The sequence below is a fragment of the Lagenorhynchus albirostris genome, chromosome 11 (genome assembly GCF_949774975.1).
Source record: "Lagenorhynchus albirostris chromosome 11, mLagAlb1.1, whole genome shotgun sequence".
Classification (NCBI taxonomy): domain Eukaryota; kingdom Metazoa; phylum Chordata; class Mammalia; order Artiodactyla; family Delphinidae; genus Lagenorhynchus; species Lagenorhynchus albirostris.
In genome coordinates, this window is record NC_083105.1 from 83419757 (window position 1) to 83442162 (window position 22406).

A 22406-nucleotide genomic window follows, 5' to 3' on the forward strand; every position below is an offset into this window, starting at 1 on the left:
TTATTTCCAGAAAAAAAAAATCAAAATTATCAGTTGAATGATAGAGGCTTACTAAGAAGTTAGGCTGCTCCTTAAATAGAGAAAAAATAAATAAAAAGAAGGTTATGGGCAAACTCCCATATAAGCCAGTTGATTTGTCTGTGTAATGATTATGGATGTAACCCATTATCTCAGCCAATTTCGAAATACTTAACTCACACCCAACGGGATGAATCCATGCAAACATCTCCACGATGCCGTAACAACACGGCAGGCATGTATTCATCAGCAGTCAGAATCGTGGAGTGGAAGGCCATGGCATAATGACTTAATGGAAGGAACCCTGGACCAAACAGGGCCGTGAACTCGCTGTTTCTAATCGCTCCTCAAACCTTCACTGCTGAATCATCTTGGCCGACTCATTTAGGCTTTCTGAACGGATTTCCCTAATTATAAATGGTCTGATCTGACTATTTCCAATAACTGTTAACAAATTATATAATGGACACAAAAGTGGTTGAAAAACTGAACTGTGGGCTGCAAAAACTAAGGTGAGGAGAACCAACACTGAGGGATTAAACTTTCGACCAGGGAAATATCCTAAGATTCTAAACCAAAATCACAACTTTCCTGGTAATCTGTGCAAAACCAGGAGAGTCCCTGTCACGTGGTGTCAGGATTAGGTGTATTGGGTTTTTTTGGCCACGCCCTGTGGCGTGCGGGATCTTAGCTCCCCAGCCAGGGATCAAACCCGTGCCCCCTGCCACGGGAGCGCCTGGAGCCTTAACCACTGGACCGCCAGGGAAGTCCCAAGGTGTACTGTTTTGAACACAGCAGGTGGAAGGAGACTAGAGACAGTGATGGTCTGGGTCGGAGGGAAGACGCATAGAAGACTTGTTCATAAAAGCTTGGAATGAAGTCCAGATCCCTCAGTGCATTAGGTAAGACCCCCACTGCTGGGGCCCGGCCACATTTCCAGCCCCGCTTCTCTTTACTCCCAGCCACACACCCACACTGAGTGACTCCAGACAGCACGCTACCTCCCAAGGGCACCCCGAACACCCGCGCTCCTGGGCTGGTCTCCACTGAGCTCCTCTAGCTGGGGGGCCTCCTTCCAGTCCCCGATCACCTGGGCCCACCTTCACACCACTGTCGACCCATCACCTTTCTTTTGGTCCTTCAGTCCTTGATCAGAGTGCACTGTCTTCTACATAGATTTCTCTGCTTCCCACTGTTGTAAGGAACAAGCCCTTCCTCTTTCCTTTTGCTATTATCTTTGTTATTGTAAGAGGGCTTTTGAAAGTTCAAGTTTTGCTTTGCTAACTCGACTATAAGTTTCTTGAAAGGCAGAGGCCATTTCCTGTCTCTGTATTACCAACCACAGCAAGGAGAATTCCTTTGACTTAACATGTGCTTCATGAATGTTTGTGGACTGAATAAAAGTAAGGTGATCTCTACACTGAACTGGAAGGCACTGAGCCCCAGCTAATTATGAAGCAATCTCGACATTTCCCAATGTAAAAATCTGAAGAGGTAGAACTCTTAATTCAGGACAGAGGTGGAAAAACCGTGTTTCTCATAACCAATGTTGGCATCAACAAAAAGCTAAAGAGACTTTAGGGCAACATGATATCCTTTCCCCCAGGGGGATAAATTACTCCTCTGCTCAGCTCCTGCCATTCCCCACCCCACACTGCACATCTAACTTTAGTGACACCAAGACCATCTGCAGTTCTCCAACAGACCATGTCCTCCCTCCCCCACTGTGCCTTCATACCTACTATTCTATCTGTATGGAGTATACAGGGGAGAAAACGCCTTTTCATCCTCAAGTCTTAGCTCAAGAGTGAATTCTCCTCTTAAACCTCCCCCAATTTCCTCAAGGCAGACTTCGGAACACCTTTCCAGTGCACTCACTTCCAACACCACCCTAGGAACCTACATCTCCATTTTATCCATTATCACATTCCAAAAATTACTTCTTTAAATGCCCAGCCCAGATAAAAAGGATCTAAAAGATAAGACTGGTTCTTTTTTACTTTTGCATAGCCAGCCCGCAGGCATTCAAAAGATACTATCTGAAGGGATCAACAATGAGTAAAGGTGTCTCACAAGCTACCAACCTCATTTATCTACAAATAGCTAACCTTCTACAAGGGGTTCAGGATGAGCTGCTCACCCACTGCTTTCCTTGGAAGAGGCCGACAAGCAGGGGTGCATCCCCAGAAGTTTTCACCGGACCTGAGTACCACTCCCATAGAAACAATACCACCCAAGAATGCGGCTCCAGGCTGGCCCTTCAAGCCCCATTCTACTTGAAGGGATCTAAAATAGCTAATATTGCTAGTGATTTTAGGACTCTCAGAGCCAGAAAACATAATACAGGCACACTTCATCTTACTGCCCTTCACTTGATTGAGCTACACAGATAATGCATTTTTTGGAGGCACGTGGCAATCTTGTGTTGAACAAGCTTATGGGTTCATAATGCTTGTTCATTTTGAACAAGCATTATGGGTTCAAGCCATTTTTCCAACAGCACTTGCTTCATGTCTCTGTGTCGCTTTTACATAATTTTCACAATATTTCAAACATTTTCACTATTATCACATTTGTCACAGTGATCTCTGATTAGCTATCTCTGATGTTACTATTATAATTGTTTGGGGGCACCATGAACCCCGCTTATAAAAGATAGAGAACTTAACAGATAAATGTGTGTGTTCTGACTGCTCCACCCACTGGCCTTTCCCCTGTTTCTCTCTCTCTCCTTGGGCCTCCCTAATTCCTGAGCCACAACAGTATTAAAATTAAGCCAGTTCATTTTTCACAGAACTAGAACAAAAAATTTCACAATCTGTATGGAAACACAAAACACCCCGAATAGCCAAAGCGATCTTGAGGAAGAAAAACAGAGCTGGGGGAATCAGGCTCCCTGACTTCAGACTATACTACAAAACTACAGTAATCAAGACAGTATGGTACTGGCACAAAAACAGAAATATAGATCAATGGTACAGGATAGAAAGCCCAGAAATAAACCCATGCACATATGGTCACCTTATTTTGATAAAGGAGGAAAGAATACACAAGGGAGAAAAGACAGCCTCTTCAATAAGTGGTGCTGGGAAAACTGGAAAGCTACATGTAAAAGAATGAAATTAGAACACACCCTAACACCATACACAAAAATAAACTCAAAATAGATTAAAGACCTAATTGTAATGCCAGACACTATAAAACTCTTAGAGGTAAACATAGGCAGAACACTCTATGACATAAATCACAGCAAGATCCTTTTTGACCCACCTCCTAGAGAAATGGAAATAAAAACAAAAATAAACAAATGGAAACTTAAAAGCTTTTGCACAGCAAAGGAAACCATAAACAAGACCACCCTCAGAATGGGAGAAAATATTTGCAAATGAAGCAACTGACAAAGGATTAATCTCCAAAATTGAGCTCATGCAGCTCAATAACAAAAAAACAAACAACCCAATCCAAAAATGGGCAGAAGACCTAAATAGACATTTCTCCAAAGAAGATATACAGACTGCCAACACTTGAAAGAATGCTCAACGTCATTAATCGTTAGAGAAATGCAAATCAAAACTACAATGAGATATCATCTCACACCAGTCAGAATGGCCATCATTAAAAAATCTAGAAACAATAAATGCTGGAGAGGGTGTGCAGAAAAGGGAACCCTCTAGCACTGTTGGTGGGAATGTAAATTGATACAGCTACTATGGAGAACAGTATGGAGGTTTCTTAAAAAACTACAAATAGAAAGACCATACGACCCAGCAATCCCACTACTGGGCATATACCTTGAGAAAACCATAATTCAAAAAGAGTCATGTACCAAAATGTTCATTGCAGCTCTATTTACAATAGCCCAGAGATGGAAACAACCTAAGTGTCCATCATTGGATGAATTGATAAAGAAGATGTGGCATATATATACAATGGAATATTGCTCAGCCATAAAAAGAAACGAAATTGAGCTATTTGTAATGAGGTGGATGGACCTAGAGTCTGTCATACAGAGTGAAGTAAGTCAGAAAGAGAAAGACAAATACCGTATGCTAACACATATATATGGAATTTAAGAAGAAAAAATGTCATGAAGAACCTAGGGGTAAGACAGGAATAAAGCCACAGACCTACTAGAGAATGGACTTGAGGATATGGGGAGGGGGAAGGGTAAGCTGTGACAAAGTGAGAGAGAGGCATGGACATATATACACTACGTAAGGTAGATAGCTAGTGGGAAGCAGCCGCATAGCACAGGGAGATCAGCTCGGTGGTTTGTGACCACCTAGAGGGGTGGGATAGGGAGGGTGGGAGGGAGGGAGACGCAAGAGGGAAGAGATATGGGAACATATGTATATGTATAACTGATTCACTTTGTTATAAAGCAGAAACTAACACACCATTGTAAAGCAATTATACCCTAATAAAGATGTAAAAAAAATCACTAATCATTAGAGAAATGCAAATCAAAACTACAATGAGGTATCACCTCACACCAGTCAGAATGGCCATCATCAAAAAATCTACAAACAATAAATGCTGGAGAGGGTGTGGAGAAAAGGGAACCCACTTTCACTGTTGGTGGGGATATAAATTGATACAGCCACTATGGAGGACAGTATGGAGGTTCCTTAAAAAACTAAAAATAGAAAGGCCATACGACCCAGCAATCCCACTACTGGGCATATACCCTGAGAAAACCAAAATTCGAAAAGAGTCATGTACCACAATGTTCACTGCAGCTCTATTTACAATAGCCAGGACATGGGAGCAACCTAAGTGTCCATTGACAGATGAATGGATAAGGAAGATGTGGCACACATATACAATGGAATACTACTCATCCATAAAAAGAAACGAAATTGAGTTATTTGTAATGAGGTGGATGGACCTAGAGTCTGTCATACGAGTGAAGTAAGTCAGAAAGAGAAAAACAAACACCGTATGCTAACACATATATATGGAATCTAAAAAAAAAAAAAAAAGAAAAGAAAAGTCATGAAGAACCTAGGGGCAAGACAGGAATAAAGATGCAGACCTACTAGAGAATGGACTTGAGGACATGGGGAGGGGGAAGGGTAAGCTGGAACAAAGTGAGAGAGTGGCATGGACATATATACGCTACCAAATGCAAAATAGATAGCTAGTGGGAAGCAGCTGCATAGCACAGGGAGATCAGCTCGGGGCTTTGTGACCACCTAGAGGGGTGGGATAGGGAGGGTGGGAGGGAGGTGCAAGAGGGAGGGGATATGGGGATATATGTATATGTATAGCTGATCCACTTTGTTATAAAACAGAAACTAACACACCACTGTAAAGCAATTATACTCCAATAAAGATGTTAAAAAAAAATTAAGCCGGTTGATAACTATACAATAGCCTCTAAGTGTTCATGTGAAAGGAAGAATCGCATGTCTCTCACTTTAAATCCAAAGCTAGAAATGATTAAGCTCAGTGAGGAAGGCATGTTGAAAGCAGAGACAGGCCAAAAATTAAGCCTCTTAGGCCAAACAGCCAAGTTGTGAATGCAAAGGAAAAATTCTTGAAGGAAATTAAAAGTGCTACTCCAGTGAACAGAGAAATGATATGAAAGTGAAACAGTCTTATTGCTGATCTGGAGAAAGTTGTAGGGATCTGGTTAGAAGATCAAACAGCCACAACATTCCCTTAAGCCAAAGCCTGATCCAGAGCAAGGCCCTAACTCTCTTCAATTCAATGAAGGCTGAGAGAGGTGAGGAAGCTGCAGAAGAAAAGTTGGAACTCTGAGAGGTTGGTTCATGAGGTTGAAGGAAAGAACCTCATAACATAAAAATGCAAGGTGAAGCAGCAAGTGCTGACGTAGAAGCTGCAGCAAGTTATCCAGAAGATCTAGCTCAGATAATTCATGAAAATGGCTTCACTAAACAACAGATTTTCAATGTGGATGAAATCAGCCTTCTGTTAGAAAAAGACGCCATCAAGGACTTTCACATAGCTAGGGAGGAGAAGTCAATGCCTGGCTTCAAAGTTTCAAAGGACAGGCTGACCCTCTTGTTAGGGGCTAACGCAGCTGGTGACTTTAAGTTGAAGCCAATGCTCCTTTACTATTCTGAAAATCCTAGGACCCTTCAGAATTATACTAAGTCCACTCTACCTGTGCTCTATAAAGGGAACAACAAAGCCTGGATGACAGCACAACCAGTTTACAACACGGTTTACTGAGTATTTTCAGCCTACTCTTGAGACCTACTGCTCAGAGAAAAAAAAAAAAAAAGTGATTACTTTAAAAATATGACTGTTCATTGACAGTGCACCTGGTCATCTAAGAGCTCTGATGGAGACAGACATTGAGATTAATGTTGTTTTCACGCCTGCTAACACAACGTCCGTTCTGCAGCCCATGGATTGTGGAGTAATTTTGGTGTTTAAGTTTTATGATTTAAGAAATACATTTCATATGGCTACAGCTCACATAGATAGTGATTCCTCTGATGAATCTAGGAAAAATAAATTGAAAACTTTCTGGAAAGGAATTACCATTCTGGATGTCACTAAGAACATTAGTGATTCATGGGAAGAGGTCAAAATATCCATTCACAGGAGTCTGAAAGAAGCTGATTCCAAGCCTCATAAATGACTTTGAGGGATTCAAAACTTCAGTGAAGGAAATAACTGCAGATGTGGGGGAAAGACAAGAGAACTAAAATTAGAAGTGGAGCCTGAAGATGTAACTGAATTGCTGCAATCTCATGACCAAACTTGAATGGGTAGGGAGCTGCTTCTTAAAGGACAAGCAAAGAAAGTGGTTTCTTGAAATGAAATCTACTCCTGGTGAAGATGCTGTGAAGATTGTTGAAATGACAACACAGGATTTATATTGGTATATCAACTTAGCTGACAAAGCAGAAGCAAGGTGAGAGGGTTGACTCCAATTCTGAAAGCAGTTCTACAGTGGGGAAAATGCTAACACACAGCATTGCACGTTGCAGAGAAGCCACTTGTGAAAAGAAAGAGTCGATCAATGAAGCAGACTTCATTGTCTTAATTTAAGAACTGCCACGGCCACCCCAGCCTTTGCAGTCACCACCCTGATCAGTCAGCAGCCATCAACATGGAGGCAAGACCCTCTATCAGCAAAAAGATTACGACTTGCTGAAGGCTCAGGTGATGGTTAGCATTTTTTTAGCAATATTTTTTAATTAAGGTATGTACATTGTCATTTTAAACATATGCTATTGCACACTTAATAGACTACAGTCTAGTGTAAACATAACTTGAAATGCACTGGGAAACCAAAAAACTGGTATGACTTTCTTTACTGCAGTGGTCTGGAACCGAACCTGCAATATTCCTGAGGTACACCTGTATTAATAAAAGTTCCCTGCCTGCTTTGCGGGCTAGACTAAAATCTTAGCCCTCCCTTTTAGTGTAAACGCCCTTGGAGAAAGATCTCCTGAGTCCTAAATCACCATGGGCTCTATGGCACTCTCTCTGTGGATCAGTCATGGCATTTCTTATGTGTCAGGTGGGCTTTCCTCCTCCTCCTCTTTTCTACCTCCTCTACTTGTATGATCAGGAAGAATCAGTTTAATATTAGCCCAGATAAAACATGATAAACACATCTTCTGGAGGAAAAACTCACACACTACATGCACGTTTATGCTCCCACCGTGGCTGGGCCCTCAACACTGCTGAGCTCTCCCTCCGTTTTCCCTGGAACCCCCAGCTCACCGAGGACTCAGGGGCTACCTGCCCCAAAGCTTCTCCGCTATGCTCAAACTCCCACCTCAAAGCTACGTACTTTCATTTGCAAATAATCCTCACCCCTCACTTCCTAGAGAAAATTAATGGCAACTGGACAGGAGTTCCCTCCCTGGGCATCCGTCCTCTCTAACTCCAGATTTTAAAGGAAGAGCTTCGCCATCGGCAGACCACCTCAGAGACTCATCATATGATCTCCAGTTAATCCTCATGACCAGTAAGGGAGATACCATCACACCCAGCTGACTAATGGATGAGCAAACTGAGGGTTAAAGGGATTAAAGGATGTGTCTACAGTCCCGTGACCACTAAAAGACAAAACAGATAGAATCTGGGCCTCTTGACGCTCACTTCACATTGCACTGCACCACATCTGTTTCAGGACAACCTCAACCGACGTTCTCAATTCTCCTCCACACGTCCCATGGTCTAACCTAATCTACCCAAGCGCTTTATAAGTAAACTTGCCTTTGCCTCTTTAAAAAAACAAGTACTATCTTTTTCTGATTATAAAATACATACTCATTACAGGAAACTCTGGAAAACATAAAAAGATGAAAGAGTAAGATTAAAAGTCATCCATAATAAATGATATGAATGAACAACCTACAACTATACACAATATGGATGAATCACACAATACTGAGCGTGAAAAATCCAACACTAAAGAGTACATGTTGTACGACCCATTTATATAAGGAACAGAAAGCAGTCAGAACTACAGAAAGCCATTAGAAGTCAGGAGCACAACGGGGCTTGTGGAAATGAGGATAATATCCTATTTCTCAATCTGGGCACTTGTTGCATGGGTATGCTCAGTGTATGAAAATTCAATGAAGTATAATTTATGATGTGTAAATGTGTATATATGTACACGCAATTGTACACGTATATACACACACACACACACATATAATATACTTGAAGTCAGACGAAATGTTTATATTTTGGAGTGTTTTCTTCCTGGTGCTTTTTTTTCCTTTTGGTATTCTTGTTTAAAAACTATTTTTTAAATTATGATCACACTGTATATATGTTTATATTCCGTCATTTCACCTAACAAAAAGCATATGCATTTACCCAAATTACTATAAATGCTTCATAAATACTTTTAATGGCTGTATAACAGACTACCTGGTGCCTGTACCAGTGCCCTGCTATCAACCATTTAGATGTTTCCAATGTTTATTATTACAAGTGCTGCGGTAGTGAATACCTTTACCCTTTAAGTCATTTAGCCACTCTCTCCTCCTACTCTGCTTTATATATTGATAATATTTATCTCACAACATACTCTGCCATATGTAATCACTTATGTACTTATCATACCCTCATTGTTCATAATAAGATTCCCCAAACCACAGACCCACATCACCCTTCCTTGTACCCTCTACAGACCCTTACTTCTGAACACAGTAGGTACTTATTATTTGTTGAAGTGTTTTCAAAAGCCAAGCAAAACCTTCATTCTTACCAACCTAGATCTCAGTACCACCTCAATCACCCATGTAAAATGAATCTTTCATTCAGCTATATTCCAGCTCTTCATTTAGTCTGCACAGCTAAAAATGCTTAGAGGCAGTTTAGCACGGTTCCCCTTGAGGGTATAAATACTAGCCACTGTACTGAATTCATCCAACAACTAACAGTGCCAAGTCCCAAGGATCTAATGAGAATCAGACAAGTTCCTCTCATCAAAGAGCTTACAGTTGGTGGATCATTGAATAGGGATCTTGCTTTCAGGAGACACACAGTCTAGCAGGAAAGGTGATGTGAAACAAATCCCAACTCTTCCACTCCTAAGCTTTCAAATCACAAGTATACAGATGGGAACAAATACCGGCCCCAGAGCCAAACTCTGAAAACTTGGCCTGGGTGGGTGCCTTCATGTTCGTTAGTCTATGAATGAAGGTGTTTGCTGTACTTAAAACACGTTTTAAATAATTTTACAAACATTATTAACCCCATCATATCGATAATGCAAAAGTACAGTACGTGTTTAAAGTGCTAATAAAAAAAGAGACACAATTATGACAGACACAAAAGGAGAGCTAATAAAAATAGTTGAGAATGGTGAAAAATATTTTTCTTTTTTCCTTTTGCATATGGAAGGAATACTGGGAAGAAGCCTGAAGAGCAAAGGATGAATGAGGCGAGGGTGAAAAAAGCTAACCTATACCTATTATAACCTAGCAATAACAATTAGCCAAACAGAAGAGAGACCTTCAGAAGATTTTCCATCCTGAATACAACAGGATGATCAGAACCAAAGGTGGAAACTTGGTCCAAAGTTAGTTCGGGAGGCCAGGAAACTGTTCCAGAACAGAAAGGCTGAGCACGGCCAGGACTGAGCCCACTGAAGGCTCCTACAAATCAAGAGGTGACAAGTGAACTTGGACACCAAGGACTACTAAAGAGGTCCCCAGGGCTCCAAAGAGACCGTGAAGGAGCCACCTGTCTCAAGAGATTTTTAATGTAGACAAAGCTGCCCCACTTTAGAAAGAGATGCCACGCAAAACATCCAGCAGCAAAGGCATGACTGGTTGCAAAGCTTCAAAGAACAAACTTAGACTCCTTGAACTGGATCAGGGAACTGCAAGCTTGAAGTCTTCTTAGTTACTTTGAACCTGTGAACAAATGAGCTTAAGAAGAGCCTCTCGGAAGCTCAGCTGTTTGAAGTAGAGAGCATTTGAAATTACAATGCAAAGGAAGAGAAATATACATGCATATGGTGGAGAAGGAAAGCAAGATGGACTCCTATGGGAGTGAGCACCTCATTCAGGAACAGAGGTTAGCCAGGCTGGGTTTTAGAGCTATAGGGTATTTTGGTACATAAGGGAGAGGTTGAACCATTTTTTTCATGTGATCAAATAGCATGTTTAGATGTTTCAGCATCAGTGTATTAATTTAGTTCCGCTAGAGCCTGGCACATGAGGATGAGTAGGGAGGGAGAGCTGGAGGGCAGCCAAGCAGGGAAGGAGGGCAGCCACAGGGCAGGGGACCAGAGCCAAATTTCCTGTGGGCGGCAACAGAGTCAGAACTCAACCTTGTAGGCAGAGATGGAGTTGAGTTCTTAGCAAGTCAGTGAGATCTGTGTATCCGAAAGCTCATCTGGCGACATGTAGAAGATGGGTCTCAGGTGGGGAGACCAGTGAAGTGGCAACAGTCTAAATGAGAGATGCTAAATTAGGATAGTGAATGATGGAGAAATGGAAAAGATTTCCTGAGCTATCCAGAAGGTACAATCACAACCACATGAATTAGTCAAGGTGAGGTGGCACGGGAAAGTCAAGATTAGGAACAAAGTGGAGGATGATGCCAAAAATATCCTATCCTATCTGGATAGGAAATCAAGGAAGAAGTAGGGAGGCGTGCTGATCCAAAGGGATTGCTGTGTGGTTCAGTGGGGAGGGGTCTGGAAGTCAGAGTACAGAGCATATAAACAAAAAACATCTTGGAAAATATTCCAGGTAGCTTATAAGCCCTCTGCTGCCCACATAGAACAATAGGTTAAGAAATCCTGGACCTGGGGGGCAGGGAGGGAAGGTCTCAAGCAGCATTTCTCAACCAGCATGCTACTGGCGAAGTACAAGGGACAAGGCTTCACCACGAAGGATGCTGAGCACCCCGTCTCAGCCCTTGCCCACTGACCACCAGACATACCCACAACCTAGACTCTATGACAACCAAACTATTTCCAAATGGTACCCGTGTTTGAGAGCCAAACCCAAAAGGGAGAGGAGGCAGCAAAGAAGGCTTAGTCTGAAAGAGCGGAGATGGAAGGAAAAGCAGATCTCACCCTCCAGCCAATAGGTCATCCCCATTTCCAAACACACCACTACGCAACGATTCTCCCACCTCCGCCACTAGCACTTTATCTACTCCATCCCTTGCCTGAATTATTGCAATCATATCCTAACTGGTCTTCCTGCTTCAATTCTTTTTTTTTCTTCTCTTTTTATTAAGTCACCATACCATATATGACATCCCCAGGACTTATAATGTAAGTTTGTACCTTATGACCCCCTTCTCCCATTTTACCCCCCCACCTCTCCATCCCCACCCCTCATTTGTGAAATTTTTAAAGACTGCACATATAAGTGAGATTATACAGTATTTGTCCTACTCTAACTTATTTCACTTAGCATAATGTCCTCAGGTCCATCCATGTTTGTGGCAAATGATGGGATTCCTTCTTTTTCCTGGCAGAGTAATATTCCACTGTATATGTATGTGTGTGTGTGTGTGTGTGTGTGTGTGTATACACACACACACACTACATTTTCTTTATCCATTCGTCCACTGATGAGCACTTAGGCTGTTTCCATGTTTTGGCTTCCTACTTCTTAATTTCCCTTGACAAGCCCTTTCTGTATGACAGCAATGTGAACCTTTTCAATTTTACTAATTTTATTTAAAAAGCACTTTTATAATACTTAGGATCCGCCATGCTCCGTTCTGTACAAATATTAACTCATTGAAACCTCACAACACTGGGAGATAGGTATCATTCCTACTCCCATTTTACCGATGAGGCCCAGAGAAGTTACTGGACTACTGCAGGGTCACAGAGCCAGTAAGTGTGGAGCTGAAATCTTAACCCAGACAGCCAGCCCCAGAAGTCATACTCTTGCCGACTACTCCACGTTATTCTCCAATTCATTCATTCCTCTGTTCAAGACCCTTAACAGTCTTCTCACTCAAGAGTAAAAACCAAGATCCTTGTAACAGCCAATAAGGCCCTAGTGTAGGGGTCCCCATTACCTCTTTTACTTCATCTCCTGCAACTGGTCTGGCTGCTCTGACGTGCACACACCCGTATGCACCTGCTCCAGGGCCTCTGCACTCACTGTCCCCTGGACCTCGAGTGTCTTCCTCCAGACAGCTACAGAGTTGGCTCCTTTGCTTCATTACCATCTCTACTCAAATGTGCTCTCCTCAGTGAGGACTTCCTGCCCATCCAATACCAAATCACACCTCCACTCCCACCCCCAGCATTCTCAATTCCTCCACCTTGCTATATATTTTTCCTCCAAAACATTTATCATTATATAAAGAATGTAAAATTACTCATTCATTTATTATCTAACTCCCCCTAACAGAGTATGCTTTCCATGAGTACAGGAGTTCTATGTGTTTTGTGCTGTTACAGCCCCATGCATGGAAGGACATGCAGTTCATTTTGAATGAATGAATGAATGAACAAAGAAAGAGTGGTGACAAGGAAGCCAAGGAGAAATTTCAAAACAGAGGGAGGCACTTCCCTGGTGGCGCAAGGTTAAGAATCTGCCTGCCAATGCAGAAGACATGGGTTTGATCCCTGGTCCGGAAAGATCCCACATGCTGCAGAGCAACTAAGCCCATGCACCACAACTACTGAGCCTGAGTCCTACAGCCTGTGAGCCACAACTACTAGAGCCCTTATGCCTTAGAGCCCGCACGCTGCAACTACTGAGCCCTCATGCTGCAACTACTGAAGCCTGCAGGCTCTAGGGCCCACGTGCTACAACTACTGAGTCCGCATGCTGCAACTACTGAAGCCCGTGCGCCTAGAGCCTGTGCTCTACAACAAGAAAAGCCACTGCAATGAGAAGCCCATGCACCGCAACGAACAGTAGCCCCCACTCGGTGCAACTAGAGAAAGTCTGTGCTCAGCAACAAAGACCTTACGCAGCCAAAAAAAAAAAAAAAAAGACAGAGGGAGATCGCTCAACAGCATGAACACGCTACAAAAAGCTTTGGTTATACTGGGGTGAAAAGCTTCCATTGATTCTGGCAATTAAGATATTGGTACCTGTGGCAAGACATGTTTCTAAGAAATGGTACCTTTGGAGAGCGAGTTGGCCGGCGATGTGGCAGAAGTATTAAGCATAGATGGCTCCTGTAAGAAGGTGGCTGAGAGAGGAGACAGCTAGAAGGAGCAGCAATGTCAAGAGAGACCTCAGCATGTTCTTTCCACGCTGAGGGTCAGGAGCCAAGGGGAAGTGAGATTGAAATTCAATGAGAGGAAGCATTACCAATGGAGAAAGGCCTTGGAGATAGACACCTCCAGACTGTGGTGAGTGGGAAGGGTCTTCCATGTCAACTAGCAAACGTTCTACTCCCACCCTTGTATGATCTACACTGACAGTGCTTTCTCTAACTCAGGTGCTCCCAGACCATCGGTCTGGACAGACAAAGAGCCCTGAGGCCTGTTCAGACTCCCAGTTCAGACAGAGCTCACTGGAGCTGCGTGAAGGAAAGGTGCTAAGTCCTCACTGAGACACTTCATATACATTCATTTCCATACAGAGACACACACAGACACCTCTTTTATTCCAAACTAGCCCTGAGTGACAAATTAGTAGCCCCATTTAAAGATCAGGAAACATGAGGCTGGGCCAGTATCATAACTTCCCTAGGGCTACCCAGGTCTAGCCAGGCTTTTAACTGAAGTGCACTCTTTCAAATATGCACCGTATGTCCATACTCAGTAGACTATAACAGAAGAGACAGGTAATCAAGACTAGACAAATTACAATGGAGGGCATGAGCTAGGTTCAGAGATTATATACCTATTCAAATATTTTAAGCAAAAATAAAAGTAAGAGCTTACTGGGGAATTCCCTGGCGGTCCAGCAGTTAGGACTTGCGCTCTGCTCTCACTGCTGAGGGCCTGCCCGGGTACAATCCCTGGTTGGGGAACTAAAATCCCACTTTGATTCTGTGAGCCTTATACTTGCTTTCTATTACTTGTGCACTTGCCTCACCTCTTTGACCATTTTTTTTTGGCCGTCCTGCGGGGCATGTGGGATCTTAGTTCTCCGATAAGGGATTAACCCGCACCCCCTGCATTGGAAGTGCGGAGTCTTAGCCAGTGGACCGCCAGGGAAGTCCATTTGACCATGTTTTAATCACCTTTGTATCTCCTTAGCTGCTCAGTAAATATCTGAATCCAAAAAAAAAAAAGTAAGAACTTTTCTGTCCAGCATCTATCCATTAGGAGAACCCTAATTTTTTCAATGTATATACTTATATCTAGAATAACTTAAAGTGATCTTCCAATAATAAAATTACTATAATTAAACATAAACATGACTTAGCACTCAGAAGTCTATGACAGTTAACAAGAGTGACAAAATATATCACCCACATGAATAAAACCTGGTGGAAAATTATCACAATTCTCCTCTTGTGACAACCTGTATTTATATCGGATTTCTTATCAAAACAAAGAATAAAACACACACTGCTGGGCTTCCCTGGTGGCGCAGTGGCTGAGAGTCCACCTACCGATGCAGGGGACACGGGTTTGTGCCCTGGTCCGGGAAGATCCCACATACCGCGGAGCAGCTGGGCCCGTGGGCCATGGCCGCTGAACCTGCGCGTCCGGAGCCTGTGCTCTGCAACGGGAGAGGCCACAACAGTGAGAGGCCCGCGTACCGCAAAAATAAAAAAAATAAAAAAAATACACTGCTGAATAAGAAAATATCTTTCTCAATGCCTAAAACTTGGACAGCACTGGAGTTAACTGTAATGAGATTTGTGATACATCTGAATATGACAAAAAAAACTGCCCAAAATAAGTCTTCTAAATCCTACAGCAAGGATGTGAAATAAATAGGCAATAAATATTATTGGTGCTGAAAAGCTCCAGGAAACTTGTTCAAGGTCACCCAAAGTAGCCTGTAAGCATGTATACCTGAGGGAAAGAATAACAAGGGCTCCCAACCAGAACTTTCTTCTCGGGCATATGGTGGCTACTCCTGATGCAAATGTCCTGGGGGCACAAAGACCTCCCACAAAGGCAAATCACGTGGTGTGCCCCTCTCCAGCCCCACTCCCAGTATTTTTACACAAGGAAAATCAGATCTAAATAAGTACCAAGGTGAGGTAAAGGGGCTGGCTAGACAGGACATCTCTACTTGTCATGCCTTCCCGACTAGAAAATAAAAGGTGGGGAAATGAGGAAACAACAGGGACAACTTCCTTGAGTGAAGCAAATGTATGAAAAGCTTAAGATTCCTCTTCATGATGTTGACCAGGTGAACTACTCACTCTTCTTTTGTGAGAGCACCTAGCCCAGAACTTGGCACATAATAGGGGGTTAAAAATGCTTTAATCCTCCCTGCTCTGCTCTCCCAACCCAAGGGCATCTGGCTTCTGGCTGGCAAAATCTCAGGGTCCAAACCACAAAGACGTGTAACATTTTGGGGAAACCTAGAGGTTGAGTGCAAAGAAATAAATCCTACAATCAACCCCCAAGTTCCCTGTACACTTAGTGACCCACCAGATACCAAACTAGAAAATAATTGGAATTGCTTCACTCTAGGGTGTGAGGGAAAGTTCTAAGAGGAAACTAAAGCCCTAAAAAACTAAAGTCAAAAGAAAATGTGGGTGATTATGTAAGAAGTAGAGGCCAGAAACATTAATCAAGACACAAGTACTTAAGAGTTATAGTACATCAAGCTAATATTTTGTAAAGAGCAACCACATGACAAAAACACTCCAAGCTTTAAGCCTTCCTTGGCCTTGGAAAGTCATGAGACTTTTTTGGCTAAAGCAAGGAATTGCTTTAGTGAGAGGGAAAAAAGAACTTCCAGACCTCTAGGTGGCTCCCATTTTTAAGCAACTACCTCTCCACCTTAACTAAATGGCCAAGTGACACTAGTTATTTATTCAAGTCACAGCAATAGCTGGACAGTACTAAACATCCTTAGAACTATAACTCTCCTTTTTCTACTCCAGTTTGCCCTTTCTTCCTTTGAATTCGAGCACTGGTGCAATCCGCAGCTGCTGACTAACATGTTATCATATGACATGTGCAAACTAATGTGACATGGTAAGTTTTTTTTTACTTTCAGTAATCCTGTGCTGATGAAAAAACCATAATTCCTTTAATGATGTACTTAGAAAAAGGATTATCTACAACAGAAAATCACAAGGGTAACACCAATTAAAAGGTGTCTCAATTTATTTATGAATTTTCCACAGAGCTCCAATGTATTCATTTTACCTGATATCTGCAAAGGATATTTCATGTTATACATAAAACCAAAAAAGAAGGAATGTAGGAGACAGCCAGCCTGGCTTTTGTGTTAGAAGCAGATTTAACAGTGATAAAGAAGGCAATCAATATACAAATCACAAGTTGTATTACTATCTTATTCATTACAACAATAACTATTTATTGAGCATTTACTATATACACACCAGGCACTGGGTATAGACTGGTGAATAAACCAGGCATTATTTCTGCCCTCAGGGGCAAGAGAGAAATATTAAACAAATAACACATAATTATAAACTGTGGTAAATATTAAGAAGGAAAAGATAACTGCTATGAGGGAGACGATCAAGGGGTTCTAAGTCGCATGACGACACGGGTGGCCTTCTAAGGGAAGACGTTTATAGAGGATATCTGAACCAGCACCCAAGGATGAGAAATTACTCCAGGAGGTGGTCCTGAAATAGACCACCAGCAGGAGCCCTGAGGTGAGTCTGCTAGAGCGCTGAATCACGTGGCTGGCCAGAGATGAAAATGGGGGACAGGACCAAATGACACAGGACCTTGTAGGAATGTTGAAGATTTTATATTTTACCCCAATAATAAGAACTCTGAAGACTTTAAAGAGCAAGTGACTTCTTTTTTCTCTTTCTGGCTGCTGGTGGAAGAGGGACTGGAAGGAAGGGCAGAGTGTGAGCCGGAGGCCTCTGCAGTGGGAAAGAGGACGGTGGTGGCTTGAACCAGGATGGGAGCATAGTGGAGACTGAAAATCAGGTTTGAAAGAGATTATGCCCGAAAAGTAGACAGGACTTTGTGACAAACTGGTTGGCTGGGGGGTGACAGAACAGAACACAGAGTGGAAGATAACTCCAGCCTCCTGGCCTGAGCCACTCATTAGATGGATGAGATGAAAAACTGAGGAGGAACAGTCTGAAAGGTTGAGTAATCATGAGCTCAGTTTTCAAGAAGTCACAGATGCTGCCATTTATTTACTGGCTGAGATGGGCCAGGCACCAAGTTAGGTGTTCTACTTGTCACAGCATCGCTCTTAGTAATAATATCCCCATTTTGCAGAAAGCTTTGAAGTTTAAAATCTATTTAGGGTTGGAGCAAGCTAGCAGGAGAGAAAACAGGTGATACATTATTTTTAAAATCCAATCCTCAGAGTTATGATGCACAATATTTTCCTATCCCACTCCCATCTCCACGCCACTGCTACCCGCAAAGAGTTTTGCTATGTTTTGAACACTAGCAAGATATCTAGGACCCTAATGGTTTACAATAAATGAGCAAACCCATTATGCCAGGAATCAGCCATAATGGAAAGAGTAACAATATTCAACATTGAACATTTTTACTCTCATTACCTACATCAACATAAGACAGATCAATTAATGAGTAAGAAACTCTGAAACACTCATCATTTCTCAAAATGACCAAGTCATTCAAGTCAAAAATTAATGCAAGCCACACAGTACAGAGGCTACAAAAGCCAAGCATTGAGATTCACATTAAAAAATCGAAAACTTAATAAAAATAAAATACTAGGCAAAAAGAAATGATACCACAACCTCACAGAATTTAAATTCTGCAATTCCTAAATATCTCAACCGAATGACAAATTCAGGAAACATGCACACTAAAAACAATCTAAACATTCTCACTTCTTTTAAACTGTTTTTCTCTGCAGCATGCTGCCACTTCAGCAAACTGAAATGCCTTTCCTCCCTGCACAGTCCCATGATTTCCTCCCTCTCTGAGCTCTCTGATGTCCCCCTCAGCTACTGAAGCCCCCAAATTAGGTCTTATCAATGAACCTAGAAAGAATTCAAGGCATTACTGCCAACTGTGTATCGAGAGTACCGTCTTAAGACTCTTAAAAGGAGAGAAAATGAGGAAGGGGAGGATTTTTGAAAGGTTTTACCGTCTACATTACAAATTATATTTTTGTTGTGTCTGATCCTTCAAAAGTCCAATCATCAAATTATGTTCAGTCTTCTTTAAGTGGGGTATGGTCACATATAATATTTATGGTTTGGGATAGTTCCCCATGGGGATAAATAGAATTAAAAGTACAATTGATATGCCAGCTAAAAGATAAAATCTCACACAAACCATCCTCCAAAACAATACTGCTCTGTCCTGCCTCCTGATTCCTGTGTCCATGCAGTACCTCTCCCTGCAGAGGGCTAGCTGGCATTCACTACTGCCTCACCCAGGCAAAGGACGGGATGCTGAAAATCCATTAAGAAAGCTTCCCATTTTTCTGTTCCTTCACAACATGATTGCCAACTCCTGGCAACCCAGAGATGAAAGACTTAAGAAAAAAGAAAATTAAAAAATAAAAGACTGGGACTTCTCTGGTGGCGCAGTGGTTATGAATACGCCTGCCAATGCAGGGGACTCGGGTTCGAGCCTTGGTCGGGGAAGATCCCACATACCTCAGAGCAACTAAGCCCCAGAGCCACAACTACTGAGCCTGCGCTCTTGAGCCCGCGAGCCACAACTACTGAGCCCACGTGCCACAACTACTGAAGCCTGCGCGCCTAGAGCTCAACAAGAGGAGCCACCGCAATGAGAAGCACACGCACAGCAACCAAGAGTAGCCCCCCACTCACCGCAACTAGAGAAAGCCCGCGCGCAGCAACGAAGACCCAACACAGCCAAAAATAAATAAATCTAAAAATAAATAAATAAATAAAAGATTACCTGGGGCCTTCTACCAGAATGGGTGGTTAATCCCACCGACAGAAAATCAGAAATCTATCCATATTTAAAGGTGCTTCCTGCAGACAAAACAGATCTAACGAAGAATTCCTGTGGCACATTACACTGGAAAATCCATAAATGTTCGTCCCTCTGTGTCATCAGGCTGTTTTTTTAACGCAATGCTTTGATGTATTGACAAGGTTAACCTGACGGGTTTAAGTCAGCTATGAAACGTGCCCTGCATCTATTTCCCGTCTAATGCCTAAAGATCAGGGGCAATACTGACCCGCAATTATAGCCAACGCCTGCACTGCTCAAGATGCCGTTTGATGCTGAGAAAGTAGTGGTTCAGCAACCAGGCGGCTCTAGGATGCTAAAATAACAACGCAACACTCGATTACGAGCCCAGGTACCTGGCGTGAAAGATCCTGTGCTACACGAGAACCCCACACTCAAAGCTCACGTCCCTTTGGCTTCAATCTTATTAAGCTCTCCGCGACATACCCTCTCAAAGTTTCTAGTTTGCAAAACGGAATTACTCTGAAAGTCCCCTCTTCTGGACTCCCCTCCCCAGACGGGTTGGCGCCAAGGGGAAATAGGCACCGAGGATGGTTAATCGTTCAAACAACATTTAAAAACCTGTAAACCAATCATCTTTTCAGAGGAAAAAAATAAGCGTTCACCAAGCAGTCGCTCGGCAAGCGAGCATCCGATTTCCATTTGGAGCGAAATTAAAGAAGCCAGACATACATTTCCCTTTCCAACAAAAGTGGCCTCTAAACTCCCCAGCCAAGGACACTGGGAGGAAACAGAGGCTGGAAACAAGCTCGTACTCTCGGTCAAAGCGCGTGTGTGCGGCGAGGAGAACGCGCAAAGGGGAGACAGGAGGGAAAAGGTGAACTGGAGGAAGCTGGAGCCCGCGGCGGCGGCGGCGGCGGCGGCGGCGGCGGGGGCGGCGGGGCGGGGGCAGATCGGACGAAGAAATCCGAGGTGCAGAGAGAGGGGCGGGGAAGGGGGAGCCCGGAGGCTCCAGGAGGAGGAGGGAGGGGTCCCGGACGCTGCCCAGAGATCTCGGCCGCCTAGTAAAGTTAATACTTACTCAGTTTCGCAACTGCGCCGCCCCCGCAGGCCGCCCCGCGGGGCCGGCCGGGGCGCTGGGGACGCGGCGGCGCCCGGCGGCCGCCCAGCGCCGGTCCCCGGCCACGCAGCCCGGGACGCCTCGCTCCCCGGCGCTCCTCCGGCAGCGCGCCCCGCACCGGCGGGAGGCCCCAGCTCCCCGGCGCGCCCTCTCCGCGCACCTCCCGGCCGGCGCTAGGTGAGCGCGGACGCCCCAGGCGGCGGTGCCTGGGTGTGCGAGCGCGCGGGCAGCTGCGGCACCGCCGGCGGGAGCCGCTCCCAGCGCTGCGCCGATGCCGCGGGCCAGCGGGCAGGCGAGGCTGGGCAAGGAGACGGGCACCGGGCGGCGGGCGCGGTGCGGGACGCCGGGCGAGCGTAGGCGGCGGAGTCCGCGGCCGGCTCGCTCCCGCGGCCGGTGCCTCTGGGCGGGGGGCCGGGCCGGGGGCCGGGCCGGGCGGCTGGCGGCTCCGCCCCTTCGCCGGGCCGCTGGCTGAGCGCGCGAGAGCGGCGGCGCGGGGGCGCCCCCCTCGGCCGGGCGCTCGGGTTACAGCCGCCGCTCCCCTGCTACCCCGCCCGCGCCTCGCCGGTTCGCCCGCGCCGGGAGACAGTGTAACGGAACTGGGACGCCAGCGCTGCATTGTGGGAGCTTTTAAAGCGGCGGGGAGCGTGGCGCAGCCGCTCGGGCTGTCGGTTCCCCGCCCCATACCCCCCGGCACGGCCCCCACGCCACCCGGCCGGTCGCACACCCCCAGCCAGCCGAGGCCCGTGGACCTGAAAGCCAGAAATGGTGAGATGACCGGTGCCTCGCTGACTCTCACGGAGCAAAATCTTCCATAGCCCGGGGATGAGACTTGCAAAACTGCCCTCCACCGTCACCCCGGAAAGTAGGAGGCTTTTTCTGCGGACGCTTTAAAAAAAAAAAAAAAAAAGCCCTTCCATCCCCTCAGGACTGGGTTTGAATTGCTTTTCATCTGGAGTGGCAATGATTCAGCGACCCCCTTCTCAGCAGCAGGCAGTGACAGAGACAGGAGACGAAAAACACAGCGAATGAATCAGACGTGAGTAACCAAGTTTAGAAAGAGCTGGGCTCAGATTCAGAAAACCGCTCCCCACTCCACCACATACACACACACACACACACACGCATATGCACACGCATCTACCTTTAAATATAGCAAATTGTCAATGAAGGAAAGCAGTGCTTTCATATGGAAACGCAGATGTGTGTGTTGTTTTCACCATTCCACCTCTTTTTTACGGCATGCGATTACTCTAGCCACCAGACAGAATCCAGTCTTTGGGCCAGACTTGTGCTCACACAAGCCCACAACTCAGGAACAGCTATCAGTTTGGAGGGAAATGGGATGAGGATGAATAATGGATGAGGTGCAAGGAAGCATTCCAGTTATAAAATGTCCCTTTTGATTCTCCAGACACTCAGTTTTTGGGTTTTTGTTTTTCTTTGCTCTTTTGCTTTTTTAATCATCGAAACGGGAATATTACATTTGAAGCACAACTTGTTACCGCTCGTCTTACTCAGGGCTTGATTCGTTTTGTTTGGAGTTTGGGTTTGTAGGCTTTTTGTTTCTTCCTCTTTTTATTTTGACCTTTAGTTATTGCACAGCTCATTAGTTCCTCTACCTCAGAGGTGAACTGAGGAGAGGGATGGTAAGACCCCACTTTGGCTAATCTACATTTGGAGGATTTGGAGACAAGAAAAGCTCTCTATGATTCAAGTGTAAAGCCCGAGGGAACTTTTTTTAAGAGACTCTGTAGGGCATGGATCCTCTTCCCTGAGAAGTTTTCCAGCCTTAATGTTAACATTTCCTAAGCTCTCATT

The 22406-nt window shown here is 44.4% G+C and overlaps 2 protein-coding genes across 3 annotated transcripts in view; one reads left to right on the forward strand and one right to left on the reverse strand.

Annotated features, from left to right (window-relative positions):
* The window catches only part of RASSF8 (Ras association domain family member 8), a 129587-nt gene extending 108969 nt beyond the window's left edge, over positions 1-20618 (reverse strand). The window contains exon 1 of one of the 2 annotated variants that reach the window (XM_060166705.1): positions 20550-20618. The gene's annotated coding sequence lies outside the window, so the exon portion shown is untranslated. The remainder of the gene's footprint in view (positions 1-20549) is intronic. The other variant, XM_060166704.1, reaches the window with a different exon arrangement.
* A 547-nt stretch (positions 20619-21165) lies between these two features.
* The window catches only part of LMNTD1 (lamin tail domain containing 1), a 442963-nt gene continuing 441722 nt past the window's right edge, over positions 21166-22406 (forward strand). The window contains exon 1 of the mRNA XM_060166722.1: positions 21166-21624. The gene's annotated coding sequence lies outside the window, so the exon portion shown is untranslated. The remainder of the gene's footprint in view (positions 21625-22406) is intronic.